Source organism: Ursus maritimus, unplaced genomic scaffold, assembly GCF_017311325.1.
Source record: "Ursus maritimus isolate PB19 unplaced genomic scaffold, ASM1731132v1 scaffold_21, whole genome shotgun sequence".
NCBI classification, from domain to species: domain Eukaryota; kingdom Metazoa; phylum Chordata; class Mammalia; order Carnivora; family Ursidae; genus Ursus; species Ursus maritimus.
In genome coordinates, this window is record NW_024424564.1 from 14,989,350 (window position 1) to 15,004,983 (window position 15,634).

General features: G+C 34.5%; 1 pseudogene; it reads right to left on the reverse strand.

Moving 5' to 3' along the window:
• Positions 1-2,331: 2,331 nt before the first annotated feature.
• Positions 2,332-2,730, reverse strand: LOC121104474 (annotated as a pseudogene).
• Between the last annotated feature and the right edge of the window lie 12,904 nt (positions 2,731-15,634).

Here is a 15,634-nt window from a genome sequence, read left to right on the forward strand (position 1 = left end):
TGCTTTCCATTACAGCATGAACAAAACTTCCATGACCCCCATTGTTTAACTGATGGAGAAGCTGCTTCTAACAAAACTGCCTCACCTGTTCCTAATTTTGGGTTTGCTGGTCAAGTAAGGTTGATCGTTCTTTCCAGTAAGTGCTGAAAATGTATTTTGAGGACATAGTTAACTTGACCCAAAGTCACAAGAAGTAAGTATACAGCTGATCCCTTACCTCTGTTACTCAAATTATGTTTAGAAGAAAATTCAATCTGTATCACTTCACTGAGAGAATTAACTTCTAAAAACTCCTTATATTTAAATACCGCAATTATTTCTTTAAAATGAATTACCCAGACACAGCAGTACTTTTTAGACAAATGGCAACAGTGATGTTTTTCTGTAGAATGTTAATCCTTTTTCAGTATACACTGAATAGTCAAGTGCCACACTGTGGTTACTCTGATTGAAAAACAGTAACCAAACCCCATTTAACATCTATATAAATGAGATTTGCTGGGCTTGTGACAGTTATCTGAATCACCTTCCTCTTCTTTCAGAAATATGTTTTGGAAGGACAGAGAAATTTCTGCAGTTTGGCCACTCGTTATCTGAATACAACACAACAGAAGCTAGTTTTCAACTACACTTCTTTTTTCCCCCCAGTTCTCCCCTGAGAATTGTATCTTGAAGTTGTTTAGTTGAAAGCTTAAATGGTAAAGGGACTGGAAATGGTATTTAAGATTCTGTAAGGGAATAAGGGATTGAGGGCAGACCCCTGAGAGTAGTCTGGGGTGACATACGAACACAATTATGGTCTCAAACTGACCGCTGAGAATCCATGAACCAAGGAGTAGGCTGTAAAAAGAGTTGGTGCCCTTTTGCTGAGAAAGCCTTGGTTCCTCTGCTACATTTCACAGACAGCTCAAATAGAACAAAGGAAGACAAACATGCACACTGAATGTGTAACCAGTTCAGAGGAAGAAAGGTTAATTAATAGCAGAGATGGTAAGGTTACACTGAAATCCAAGAATAAGACCTTCTTAAGGACACCACTGAAAAGCAGAGCATGAAAGGATCATAAAGGGCAACGGGCACACATAGAGGAGAAAAAGTTAGATTTTGTTATGTTGTAGAGTCTAAATTTTTAAAGAGCTACTAAGATGTGACCACAAAAATGTACACATATATCTTGAACCCCAGAGTTCATATCTTCCCTGTAGGATTGTATTAGGGAACGAGAAATGAAAATTTTCTGTTAAAACGTAATTTGATCAGCTGCTTCATGTTCAGATGGGTTTTGAATATTTGTAGGAAATATCATAATTGTTCTCTTCTGAATTGTCAATTTAAAATGTGCTCGTTTATCTATTATCACATTAGTATTTCCGGATCTATTTGTCTGAAGCATTTGAACTGTAATGATTTAAACACAGTTTAATTTATTTTAATACTGTGATCCACAGCTATTTGTCTTTTAATTGTGATTTTCTTATTTTGAGAAGTTGTGGTATTTTATGATGAAAATCTACTGACATTCTTCTTTGGGAATTCTTCCACTACTTTTAAATTCAGAAAATTCCCCTGTCCTGAACATTTTATTTTATAGTATCTTAATAATATAAGCATATATTAGATATAATATAAACATATATTCGGTAAATATGTACCTTTATAACAGTTGTTATTAATACAGTTAGAACCTTACTATGAAATCATTAGAAAATCATCTTAAATATGTTTGTTTCTTTCTTAATTTGGAAATAGATTCTATTTATAAAAGAGTTTATTCACATGCTCAGATTTTCTTATGAAAAACGGGATGGAGGAAAATGATAGAGGAAACGATATTGCCTATTTTAGTGAGGATGTTTGAAAAGTACCTATTGAGTAACATATTAATAATATAGTGGAATTCTTAAGGGCAGTAATTCCTTCAAAGCCATGATAAAGCACTGTATCTTTTTAAATTATGCATGTGACAAAAATAACAGAATGATGGCATATGCACTGCTATGCAACAACCTGAGAAGAGGAATGTTAAAATGATATTTTTTCTATATAACATACATGGTAATACATTATCAGAACACAGAATACCAAAGGAAATCCGTAAGTTTATTTAGCATTATTATCACCTATTATGTAATTGAGAGCTACAGTATGTGCATATATATGAAACGTGTACAGTGAAATCCCCTAAAATAGCTATAATTTATAATATATAAATATTATAAGTGGAAATAGTTTTAGAATAATAGGGGACTTTATTCTAATTTCTTTTATTGTTGTTGCTGTTGCTGTTGTTGTTTTTCAAGGTTTACTGAAGAAACAGAGCAGCAGAAGGATTTAAGTGGCACCACATGGTGTTTTAAAATTCATCCCAACTGTAGGCTGAGTGACCTGCAGGTTGGACAAAGCCCAAGAGTTTCAACATTTCCTTAGTGTCAGGATCTACCTCAGTGATCTCCTGATCCAGGGCTGAGACCTCAGGAGCGTAATTATCTCTCCTTTCTCTCTCCTCCTCCTGCAGCTTGATTGAGATACCTCTCACAGGGCCTCTCTGCATCTGCTTCATCAGATATGTGACATAGCCTGCTACCTTGTTGCAGAGCTTCTTGCTGGGAATAACAGCAGTCTCCTCACACACACACACTTGGTGTGGAAGTTGTTGCCCAGGCATGTGTAGTACTTCTCAGTGATGACCCAGACTGCTTTCTTCACAGTTCTGGTGCAAACACAGCCCATGTTGGCAGGTCCCTGGTAAAAGAGGATTCCAATTTCCTCATAAAAGGAAAGTACTAAGAGGGAATTGGAATAAATTGTAAATTATTGAAATGTCTTAAAAGTCATGAAAGGGTCAGCACAAGCATGTTTCACTTTATAAAGATACTAGAGTAGGATGTGGTATGTTTGGACAAGAATCTCAGAGTCTGTTCTGATGTACCTGTTTTTGGCATTCTGTTTGACTATCTACAGGAGCATGAGGGTACTGACTATTAAACTGATAAAGAATTATGTGCTCTGTGATTCTCTTAAACACTGAAGAAACACTTTAAAAGAGTAACATGTGTGGCAGCAAAAATATTATTTGAGAGAGAGCGAATGAGATAAATAATATTCTTTTCAGAAAGTTGGCTTAGTTAGGATTATGTGTGACCTTATTGGAATATAGTATGTCATGATGAACAAACCCAATAGAAAGTGTATGACTTAATTTTTATTCTTACCATACACAATGCAAAAAAAGGCTTTGCCTATAACATCTTACTTTCTCCATAAGCACTTAGCCTTTTGAAGATTTACTTATTTATTTTAGAGAGCAAGAGAGAGCACGCACACACATGCTTGCATGAGTGGGGTGAGGGGCAGAGGAAGACAGTCTTCAAGCAAACTCCCCTCTGAACATGGAGCCTGATACAGGGCTCGATCACATGAACCATGAGATCATGAACCGAGCCTAAACCAAGAGCCAGACACTTAAATACTGAGCCACCAGGTGCCCCAAGAGCTTAGTTTTGAAATTGTCATTGAATTAACAGAAAACACAATATTCCCTTCACTAGTCTCCAAATGGATTATTTTGTCATGCAGGCACACGGATACACACACATAAACACACACACACAAATGGCAGCACTGTCTAAACAAAGGACAAAAGGAGATACTGGTGCATAAGGGAAATGTAATTGATACTTTACATCATAGTGGATTTACTCCATAACTCTTGCTAACTAGTTCTGGAGACAAATATAGTATGTAGTGAAATACACAATATAGGTCTACAGGAAAACCATTTCCCAAATGAAATACCCATGTAAACATTCAAGCATGATAAAATATTTAGTTCTTCATCTTCAATATCTTTTAGTGAACTTTCAAATTTCATGACTAGAAATTTCATTAAATTATATTTAATACAAATGCACATTAGAGGATAATTTCTAGAAAACAAAAAGAAGTCCTTACATATCACTATTAGCTAGATTCGTCTCAGATATTTATGTCTATAATTTTAAACATAAAACACTTATTTTTTTAGAGATCTTAAATTCATTGGTAATTACTTAAATGTGAAATGAAACAAAAAATTTATAAATATAACTTTACTAAATGCTTAAATTCCCTACTAGATAAATAAGAACGTCACAGGCTATTTTCTGTACACATCTTAGCATAATTATAAAATGTTACATGTATTCATATTAATATAATTTTTCAGAAAGTCTTCAAGAAAGCAGAATAATTTAACAGCTACATTGTGATTTTATCTTTATTTCCAATAATCCTTTGCTAAATTTATGATACTGAAGGAAAACAAAACTGTAATCTCAGTAAAAGTACTAAACTCTGATTATCAGCTTCAGATTTACGTGCTAATTGAAAAACAGAATCCCCCCTTTCCATGACTTGTGCTTTCTACCTGACTTGTCTAACAGAGTTTTCACAGACAACTCAGAGAACATAGTGCCTTTTATTTATGATTGAAAATTTCACCTTTCGTGTACTTGAAAATTCATCTTGTGAATTTTCAGATTCTGAGATATAAGCCCCTTCATAATGTTTTATAGCATCTCTAAAAAGACTGATATTGTAAAATCATTAATCATCTACATGTTATGAAATATTTCACTCTCCTTTATCCTCTTTGTATCAGGAAATTTTGTGGCCCATTGTTTCTAAGTAATCGGTATATGCTTTCCGCTTTAACTGCCATTTTCCCATTTTTAATTTGTTCTTACAAACGTAAAACCAAAGTTTCCAAATGTCTGTAACTGCATGAAAATATGTATACTTTTTTTCTCTAAAATGTTTCTTCACATAACACTTCACAAAATAAAACTGACTTTTCCTTTGGATTCCACTGTCCAGTGGTAACCAGAAGCTACATTAACTACCTAAATTTAATTTTAAGTTAATTAAAATTAAATGAAAGTTAAAATTTAGTTCCCCAGTGCACTAGGCACATTTTAAGTCCTCAAAAGCAATACACAGCTGGTGACTACCATATTGGAAAGCACAGAAACATTTTCATAGATTTGTTAAAACAACAAAAAAAGGTGAAGATGTTAACAAATATATACATACATATACATATGTACATATTTCTTTTGGTTTCTTTTGAGGGAATTAGGATTCTGTGTATCTCTTGAAATTTTGAGACTATTCCAGAAGGAGTAAGTGATGTGAATGTCTAGAAAGGTTGGAATTGTCATAATCCACCACAGCCTCCACGGGGAGATTAGAGAAATAAGAGTCATTGGAGAACCACAGACCTTTATGTGACAAAGTGCAAAGATGCTACAGTCCCTGTCAGTCAAGTGAATCATGTGTATTCAAAAGATTGGAATGGGTGTAGGGAAACAGGGGATTTTACTTTTTTATACATATTATTTTTTATATTCTGCCCAACAACTTCTCTCTATTGCCCACTAACACACAAGAAAACTCTCTGTCCATTTACCCAGGAAATAAAGAAACCCAGAATTCAAGGACACAAAAGCAGAGCTCCCTGCTACAAAAGGAGGGTGGAACAGATAACATTTTATCCATTCTGTTGTGCTATGGCAGAAAAAAAAATGAAACAAAACTAGACAGTTAATTTCTCATTATTCTGCCACTTTAAATTCTTAAAAAAAAGTGAAGTGAAATATTCATAAAACATTACAGGCAGTGAGGTTTTACTCAGAGCTAATATAATGACCATCAAAGCTTGGTGTTTATTCATATCACACAAAATAGATCTTTAATTTTATATTTATATTAGCACACCCCTTTGTGGCTCTATGTTCACAGAATATAATCTTTATACACATTAAAGGATTCTTCTTTCCCTTTGTAATTTTTGTAGTGTTTTTTCTTCACAACTCTCACCCCTTTCATTCATGTATTACAGGAAAGTTCTAGTTGTATCAGTGGACTAGCTGAGATATATTACAATATGTAAAATCGGTCTTCTCTTTTTTCAATTCTGAGGACAACAGACAAGTCCATTAACATTATAAAACAATTATGACGCTGCCAGAGTTCTACCCTAAACCTACCCCAGACTTCACCTACTTGTCCAGAGGATATCCAAACTAGTGCTTCAACCTTAATTCCCACCAATCCAGCCATATAGGCAGAAAATGGAGAACTTAGAGGGAGAAAATGAGTCTGTCAGTGCTGAGGGGTAGCTCATTAAAATAACTGAAGGGAGCTCATTCTCAAAGAGACTAGGGATTTTTACCAAAAGGAGAGCTGACATCGATCATTTCTGGTTAGATGTTTCAAAAACTTCAAAAGCTCTTAGGCCCACCCCAGAACTGCCACTGGAAGGGAATATTCTTGAGAAATTGACATTTGCCCTTAGTAGTTTGGGAATATATATAACCACTTGGAGCTTCGTTGTTTGTTTCCTTTCTGAGGAATCTTGAAGACTGGTGGTTTACTGAATGAACCACAACCAGTGTGCTGAGGAGAGAAGAAAATGAATTAGGCCCAGGTGTACAAGTTTCTACTGCTTAAGGTAGTGGTGCTGTCAAGCCAAGATATGGACTGTGTACTATATACATCTTAAGGAGGACGGCTTCAAAATAGGCCACAATACGCCCCATGAGAAAGCCAACATTCTGATGCCAATTGAAATAGAATGCTGATGGACAGGTATTAGCATTCTCCCTTTGCCTACCCCAAAAGGATCTCATCAGAGGCTAGACCCTCCATGAAATCATTTTACAGTACAGTGTAAATTCTGAGACACAATAAAACAGCAAGAATCTACAACATTCCAAATACTTTCAGAAATCTAACTAAGGAAATGGTCTTCTAGAAATAATTGGTATTTTTACAGGATTTTGTGTCCCCTTAGTGCCTGCGATTCTTGGTTACACAACGTAGAAAAATGAAGACGTAGACCAGATGAATAGTGGTGTGCAGCAAAGCAAAGTTTCTTGAGGAAGAGTACAAAGGTCCCAGAGGGGGAGGGGGATCCAAGTGGGTTGCCCTTGTTTCTAAGTTTAGGGGGTTTTATAAGCTCTTTTGCAGAACTATCTTAAGCAATCACGGTATGCTGAGTCATGCCAAACAGGGCTTCAGTCATGTATTTGTCTACCTATTAGGTTAACGTCCACATGCTGATGGTCCTTTTTTTGCTGACATCTGGGGGCACAGGTCTTAACTGTCCCTTGCTCCTGATATTGACAGATGCTTTTGTGGCTAACTGTCTTATTTTAGGACGTTTTGCGGAAGTCATTTCTGCAAAGGCTACAAAGCAGAATGTCAGTGCAGTCCTGGCTAAGCTGCAAAACAGGATGTCAGTGCTATTTTATTTTAGCTGTCCTGACTCCATATTTTCTTTTTGGGGACCCTCACCCTGACTACCTAACTGCTCAACTAACTCCTAACAGTATAGAAGAGCTTGAACAATTTTTTTCCAAATAAAAATTAGTTTCATATTAAAATAACATGGACATCATTACTATAAACACAAGTAAGCATTAAATCAGTGATTTTAATAAACTATTATTTCCTGAATATATACCTAGCTTTTTTGCCCCATTTTCTTACTGACTTTAAAGCTGTGCCTATACATAGTAGAGAATTTACAAAAATTATCCCAATAAGCAGGCAAAAATGTTTGTCATTAAAAATGCTTAAAAATGGGGTGCTTGGGTGGCTCATTCAGTTAAGTGTCCGACGCCTGATCTCAGCTCAGGTCTTGATCTCCGGGTCATGAGTTCAAAACCCATGTTAGGTTCCACACTAGGTCCACGTGGAGCCTACTTTTAAAAAAAAAAAAATGCTTACAAATTTGGAAATGATCATGAAAGTTTTTTGGTTTAATTTCAGTTATCTAGATTATTGCCTCTGTTGTCCAATTCACACTTTAATGTTTAAAGCATAGTTCTAATTTTCTTTTTAATTTGATTGAATTTTACATTTTTTCCTGATTAGCAATTCTGGTAATGTGTAAATGAAAAGTTTCTTAACATTTATGATATTATTTCTGTACTTTTACATACTGAATTTTCATTATTATCAAATTAAACACCTATTTTATAAAATAAATAATGTATTTTTGTTGTTGTTAGTGCTTAGGATTTGTGCATGTTTTAAACATCTTGAAAAACATTTTTTTTCCTCCAAGTTGTTCAATTAGTGTTCTATATTCATATGCAATCCATAAACTCCTTGAATCAAACACAATATACAGCTATTTAAGAGTATTACCAAGAAATGATATACATACAATATAGGAAGAAGCAAACAACAGAACCAGAGAACGTGAATTTCTTGAAAGCTAAAGTTTTTGAGGAAACAGAAATGTCAATCCAACTTAAAATACCTTTACAGGTCTCTGTAGATTCTACACAGCAATGGAGATTTGGTCTGTGACATTTCAGAGTATTTCCAGGTTCAGCAGTCCCGCACTGTGACAAGGCTTCCTGGTGTAACTAATAATACAATGGCTGTGGTGGGTCTCTGGCATCTGTAGGGAATCATTCCTACATTCAGATTTACTACAAGGCCTGTTGTGTTCTGAAGTATTATTTAGGAGTAACTCAATGTATATCTACTATTATTTGAAATTTTATTTTTAGAGTTCATTGAGCTAAACTACAGGAGGGGAATGGGATGCGATTTCCTAGCAGAAAATCTTAGATTTGTCACTACTGCAGAATAAATTGTTTAAATTAAATGTTATTCTTGAAGAGCAATAAATAGACCAAAGTCATTTGTCAAGCCAAGAGTTTGAAAGTGATTTTCCTAGACAAGGTTTTTTTGCTGTATTTATGAAAAATATATAAATATGGTGATTCAATGTGTATACCTCAGGAGAAAAAAAAAATCTCTTTCCGATGCATGGCATGAGAAAATATTTGCTGACAAAATTAAAATAAATTAGACATATGTGGAATGTTTGTCAAAGGAACTTAATAACCTCATTTGTTGACATATCTCCCAAACAAGATGGGTATTATTCAATTTGTTTTGGAGTTATTACTTTAAGAATGCTCTAAATTAGAATAAAAGTGGGAATCTATATATTTGAGTTACTTTCTATAGAAATTGGCTAAATCAAATCACTTTTCAATTTCATACCTAAGCTTTTATTCTACTATACTTCCACAGCTTTAGAACCTTTTATTCTTTTGGTTAATTATGTCTTTTATGTTCTTCCTTCCTGTCTTATCCCACTCTGTTGATTAGGAATTGCTACTTTTATAAGTCAATCTTTCTGTGTACTTGGTATGTTAGCATATAATCCTAATTCTACAAATGAAGATACTAAATCCTAGAACTGACTTAGCCCCAGAATCTACTATAACACTGTGCATTACCTGGAATCCCTTGAAACATTTTTACTTCGTTAATTATCCATATACATTTAACCAAAAAAAAAAAAAGTATGGAAAAGTACTTTTTAGATTAAATAAATAGCTCATAACGATCTGCTGGATGTTTATCAGGTGTTTTTGAAGACACTGCTGAACTTGAAAGACAGACTATTCTTAAACATTTCACTTAAGAACAATTGTATATGAATTACTAGTGTTATATTTAAACAAACCCCAATGTATTTGGGAAGACCACTACAGGGGGAGTTATTTTATAACTTAAAAAAAAAAAAAATGAACTGGCATATAGCTCAGAGGGCAAGGAAGAAAAAAAGAGTAAAATATTTTTTATTGTATGAATAAAGAGAATTCTTTACTTTAGATGCAAGGAAAAAACAGTACCGTATATAAAACAAGTAAAGAAGGGGACTTAAACTGTAGGGATATTGTGACCATTATCAAATCATTCTCATTTTTATTATGCTTGCTACTGATTCCTGTTAGAATTCTTATGTAGAACCTCATTCAGTAATAATGCAAGCATAAATTCAGCTTTTCAAATTATAGACTTTCTAAATCTTTCCAAAACAGCAATATTAAAAAACAGGGGCAGGCATGTGGTTTTTATTTATTTTTATTTTTTTAAATTTTTTTTTTTAAGATTTTATTTATTTATTTGATAGAGACAGTGAGAGAGGGAACACAGGTAGGGGGAGTGGGACAGGAAGAAGCAGGCTCCTAGTGGAGAAGCCTGATGTGGGGCTCGATCCCATAACGCTGGGCTCACACCCTGAGCCGAAGGCAGAGGCTTAACGACTGAGCCACCCAGGCGCCCCAGGCATGTGGTTTTTAAAGAAACATGACTAATTTAAAATTTCTCTATAGGTTATGATAAAATAGTAAATGCTCTATACATGTTTAAGTGAACTTTTAAAATTTGACAATGCATATCACCTAATCTTTAGGTAAACTAATAATTGTTGGGTGCTACACATAGAAATATGGACAACATTGACTCCATATCTAAAAGTTCACAGCCTCAATTGGAAAGTTGATATTTGATAAGTACTGAATGTGTCCCTCCAAAATTCATATGTTGAATCCCTGGCTCCCCCTTCCCCCCAAAAGGATTGATTTGGGAATGGGAATTCTAAGAAAGTAATTATGGTTACATGAGGTCCTAGAAGTTGAGCCCCTTATTAGGTTATTGTCCTAATAAGAGGCGGCATCACAGAACTCATCTCTCTCTCCCTTCATATGCATGCCCTAAGGAAAGGCCACTGAGGGCATAGTGAGAAGGTGGCTGTCAACAAGCAAGGAGGGGTCATCACCAGAAACAGAACTGGAGAGTGCCTCCAGCACTGTAAGAAAATAAATTTCTATTAAGCCAACCTGCCTATGTTTTTGTTATTGTTGTTGTTGTTATGGGCCGCTCAAGCAGACTAACACAATAACCCAAGAAAGGATTCAATTCAACTCAATTAATCAAATATTTATTGCAGGTCTATTATTCACCAGCTATTGTTCTAGGTTATTAGGTTTTAGGTTTATCACTGAACTATTGGGGAGGGAGAGGAGTAATCACTCCCACAGTGATTACTTTCTAATGATGTAAGACAAAGTACAGGTAAAGTCAGTTATGTATGCTACTGAGAAAACTAAGGCAAGGAAGGTAGATAAGGAGTGATGCAAGTTAAAATAGGGCAGCCATGAGGAACCTCTTTGTTCAGAAAGTTGTATCCGAGTGAAGGGCTAAAGTTGATGAGGGAGTTAGCCTGTGGATATGAGAACGAGGAACATCATGGGCAGAGAGAAAAGCAAGTGCAAGGATTCTGGGGTAAAAGCCTAATTGTCAAGCTCAACATTCAGAAAGGAAGCCATTGGCTTGGGTGGACATCAAAGAAGTAAGGAAAAGATTTGTGGAAATTTTTAGGACATTCTAAGTACACTGTTTTTTGTTTTTTGGGTTTTTTTGTGCTAAAGATATGGGGAGGCATTGCAAATTTTTTGAGAAAAGAAGGAACATGATCTAAGTATGTTTTGTGAAGGATTATTCAGGCTTCTGTATAAAAAACATACTCTAGAGGAACAGATAATGGAATCAGGGAGCTTTTTTACTTTAATCCAGACTTGGAACAGAAAGACAGTACTAGACAGGTAAGAAAATGTCTAGTTCTATATACTATATATTTTAAAGTTTAGCCAATGAATGGATTTGATGTTTAATGTGAGAAAAAGAGAGAAACAAAGAAGACACCTGGGTTTGGGACTATGAAAATAGGATAGAGCTGCCATCAACTGAGGCACATGGAAGACTGAGACCAGAGCAGGCTGGGATGGGGGATTGCATAGGAGATCAAGTTTGAGATGTTTCTTAGATATTTAAATGGCGACGTTAAGTAGACCATTATATAGACAAATATTGCATTCATAGTATCTGCAAATATAAGAGCCTACAGCATATGAGCTGCATGAGATTATCATGGGAATGAGTATGGAGCAGAAAGCCCATGGGCCTTGGGTCTCGCCATCTTTAAGAGATTGAGGATATGAGGAATCAGCAAATGGGACTGAGAAGGAGTGGTCAGTGATTGAAGAGGAAAACAACAGTGGTGGGGAGTGGCCCTGGAATCCAAACATTAAAATATTCTCCTGGGGAGGCAGTGATCGATTCAGTCCAACAGTGCTGCAATTTGATCAGAATTAAGAAATAACATTGGATTTACTGCCATGGTGGTTGGTCATTGATTTTCGATGTTTTGGATGCAGAATAATTATATCAGAGTGAATTTAAGGAAAAATCAGAGAACAAGGACCAGAGAAAGGAAGTATTTACAGTACAACATGAAAATATTATACAACACGTAATAATTCTAAGCTCTTTACATAAACAAGTTCATTAAATCCTCATAGAAATTCCTGAGGCAGGGACAGTTGCCTCTTACTCTCCCCTTAGAATAGAACAGTAACTTAAATTTGCAAAGTAAAGAGTGCAAGGGTTAGACACAAATTAGGTTTATCTGATGACAGATTTCAGTATATAACCTGACTCTTATCTCACATTCTGGAAGAAAAGAAAAGAAAGATTATTGAGAAAATGCCATCCGAGTTCAGTTTTAATGAACAAAAGTGGAAGAAGAATGTGCCAAGTATAGATAGTGATGAGACAGGAAAGAGTAATGAAAACAGTTTTTTTATAGGCATCGTTTTTGCTGCAATCTTTATTTTTTTTTTGTTTTGCCCGATTTTCTTTGGTTCTGTTTAAATGTTCTATAGATTTCTGACTATGTGCTTACAATAATTTACACAGTCTGTGTTACCATTCTAAGACACGTAAAAAGGGGGGGAAGGTCAGAGAGGAAGTATTTGATTACACTAAGAAATAGAGGGCTCATGGAAAATAAGCTAAAAATCAGGCTATTTTTTAAAATTGTGATGAATTAAAAACAAAATTTTAACTCCTATTTTAAGTATTTATTGAATTATTTGTTTTGTGTATTTAGGAATCTAATATTAACATTGGTGCAAGCATGAGCCTGAAATAAGTAAAAGATGTATAAAATTATATGTACTCTAAAAGTTTCACATTCATATACAGTGTACATCATACTGTAAATATGTGGAACAACTTTGTGTCTAGTAATTTACTCATCAAATTTTATTTTGAAGAAGAATAATTTTTAAAGCTAATCTGTTTGCTAAAACCACATTCTGCTGACCAAACTAAAACTCCTTTGGTAAATTTTCACACTTTCTAAGTACAGGAGCATTTTAAGAATTCTCTTTAATTATAGTTCTTTATAGTCAATTAGCACTGACTTGTAATCCATGACTTACAATCATATCGTTAATGCCTTACAATCATATCTTGAAATCATATCTTGAAATCGTATCTTTAATAGTGAAAAAATTAAATTGAAAAGTTTTGTTTCCTTCTTGTTAATTTCCCTACTTGTCTGTATCTTTTCTTATAGGATATTGCATAAACATCAGATCTAATGCTTAAGAAACAAACATTTTTTTTAAATGTCAGACAGTTACAACTGAATTCCTAAACAGATATCTTAAAGCAGGATTTCACTTATTTCTATTAGGATAATTAAAAATTATTGGGTTGGACCTAAAAATAGTGATTGTCCATTTGATGGAAGCAGTGAAATGACATATAAATTGAAAGGCACACTCAGTTTGGTCTGAACTAGCTGTCCTGCTGAGTCACCGAGTGCTCCACTTGCTATGCCTGCTCCTCTCACAGGGAGCCTATGTATCTTGTCCGGCCTCTTGTACTTGCTTTTGCTGGTTTTTGAAGCACCTAATATTTCTCTCATATGCCTCCTTGTTCAAATCTTAATTACTCGAAATGCCCAGTTCTACAGTCACCTCCTGTCTCAGATATCCGTGATCTTTTGCTATGGAAAAAATTTTCAATTTCCTATACCAAATTGAACTTTATTTGTACATCATTTCACAGGGGACACACTACTTTCTACATTTTATTTTAGTTATTTATGTGCATGCCTTACTGCTCTTAACTTCATGTTTTACTGGTGTCATTTTTCACTGTCAGTTCTATTACACCATGGCTTCCAAATATGGATTTATTTCAACCTGTCTCCTGGTCACTTAAATTACATCTTGATTAAATTTTCACTGAGAGGTCATGGATGTGATTTTTTCAAAGCCCTTGAATATCTGAGACCATCCTTTTTGTTGACATCAATATGACAGGAGAACCATAGAAAAGCTAATGAAAACTAGCTCTTAATATATTTTTTTAGTGAAAAATTCATAATTAATCCTTGTATCCTAAATAGCTACCAATACAGCAACCGTATCTTTTACTTTGTACAGTTAGTTTTTAAAAATGATCTTTCCATGAATGAAAGGCATGATTCATATTTCTCATTCTAGGAATACTTCCGAGCTCCTAACTTATATGTTCAAATGCCCACTTAACAGCTTTCCATGTAATACAAGAAATTCACCAACACTATTCCTTCATGATCTTACCCCCTGGGTAGTGGCACCATCTATATTCAATCTCTCTAGATATAAACATTGAAGTCAGTTTTGACATTTTCCTACCTCTATCATAGGTCAAAAATATATTTTAAATATAAGAATTGTCATGACCGTGGTCAAAAATTGCACTTATTCTTTGTTATTTTTACTGTAGTAATCTTTCAACCAGCCTCTTTAATTACCCTAATTCTTTTTCTATGAAGATTCAAATATTCTTAAATAGTCTTTTAAAAATAGCTTTAGGTGGGGCGCCTGGTTGGCACAGTGGTTAAGCGTCTGCCTTCGGCTCAGCTGGGATGGAGCCCCACATCAGGCTCCTCCGCTATAAGCCAGCTTCTTCCTCTCCCACTTCCCCTGCTGTGTTCCCTCTCTCGCTGGCTGTCTCTATCTCTGTCAAATAAATAAATAAAATCTTTAAAAAAAAATAGCTTTAGGTGATGTAACTCACTTGCATAAACTCTTAATAGCCCTTTTCATTGCATTTTTAAGTCATGTTTTAAGTTACTTTAATGTAAGGTATGAATATTACTTTACTACCTTAGTGTTTAAGAAATATCCCATTATTTATAAAAATAAAATAGAAATAAATCTGACCATTACCACTACCACTAAAAGCACTCTTTTTCCTCTTCTCTCAGTAAGCTCAGGCCTTTGTAAAGCTAATGCTAGAAGGAGACATGTTGTGAAGGCAAAGTTTGCTTTAGGCCCTAAAATCTAAACATTAAAATTTTGAACATAAAAAAATTTGCAACTAAGGAGATTACAGGCCTAAACATCTTTGCAGAAATTAGAAAAGTGGGGAAATGCTAATATTAAAAGTAATCCTAATCCTTTCTGATGATAGCAATTAAAGTTTATGCACACATACAAACTTTAATATATCAAAAAATATGTATGTAAATAGTATGTGAAACTCTGTGTGGACTACTAACATCTTTTCATTACCTATTATTCTCCTCTTGCTTTCTACGCTGCAAGCACACTGACCTTCTTTTATTTCTTAGAGTACACCAAAGTGTTTAAAACAGATGGGACTTAGGCTCCTCTGTCACCATGAATGAAACAGATCTCAGCAAAAGCCAGTGTTTGAAAATGTGTATCTAAATGACAAATATCCTTATTAAAGGAAATAGATTCATTCCATTAACTTAAGTATAAACTACTCCACAATTATTTTTATTAAATATAGGAAATACATCAAATACAAGGAACTCTTTCCCTACATTTATAATTTATTCATTGGAAAAAGCTGAATAATTTAACATTTTAGTCCAAAGATAATAGGAAATTTCATAAAAGGGATATTTTCA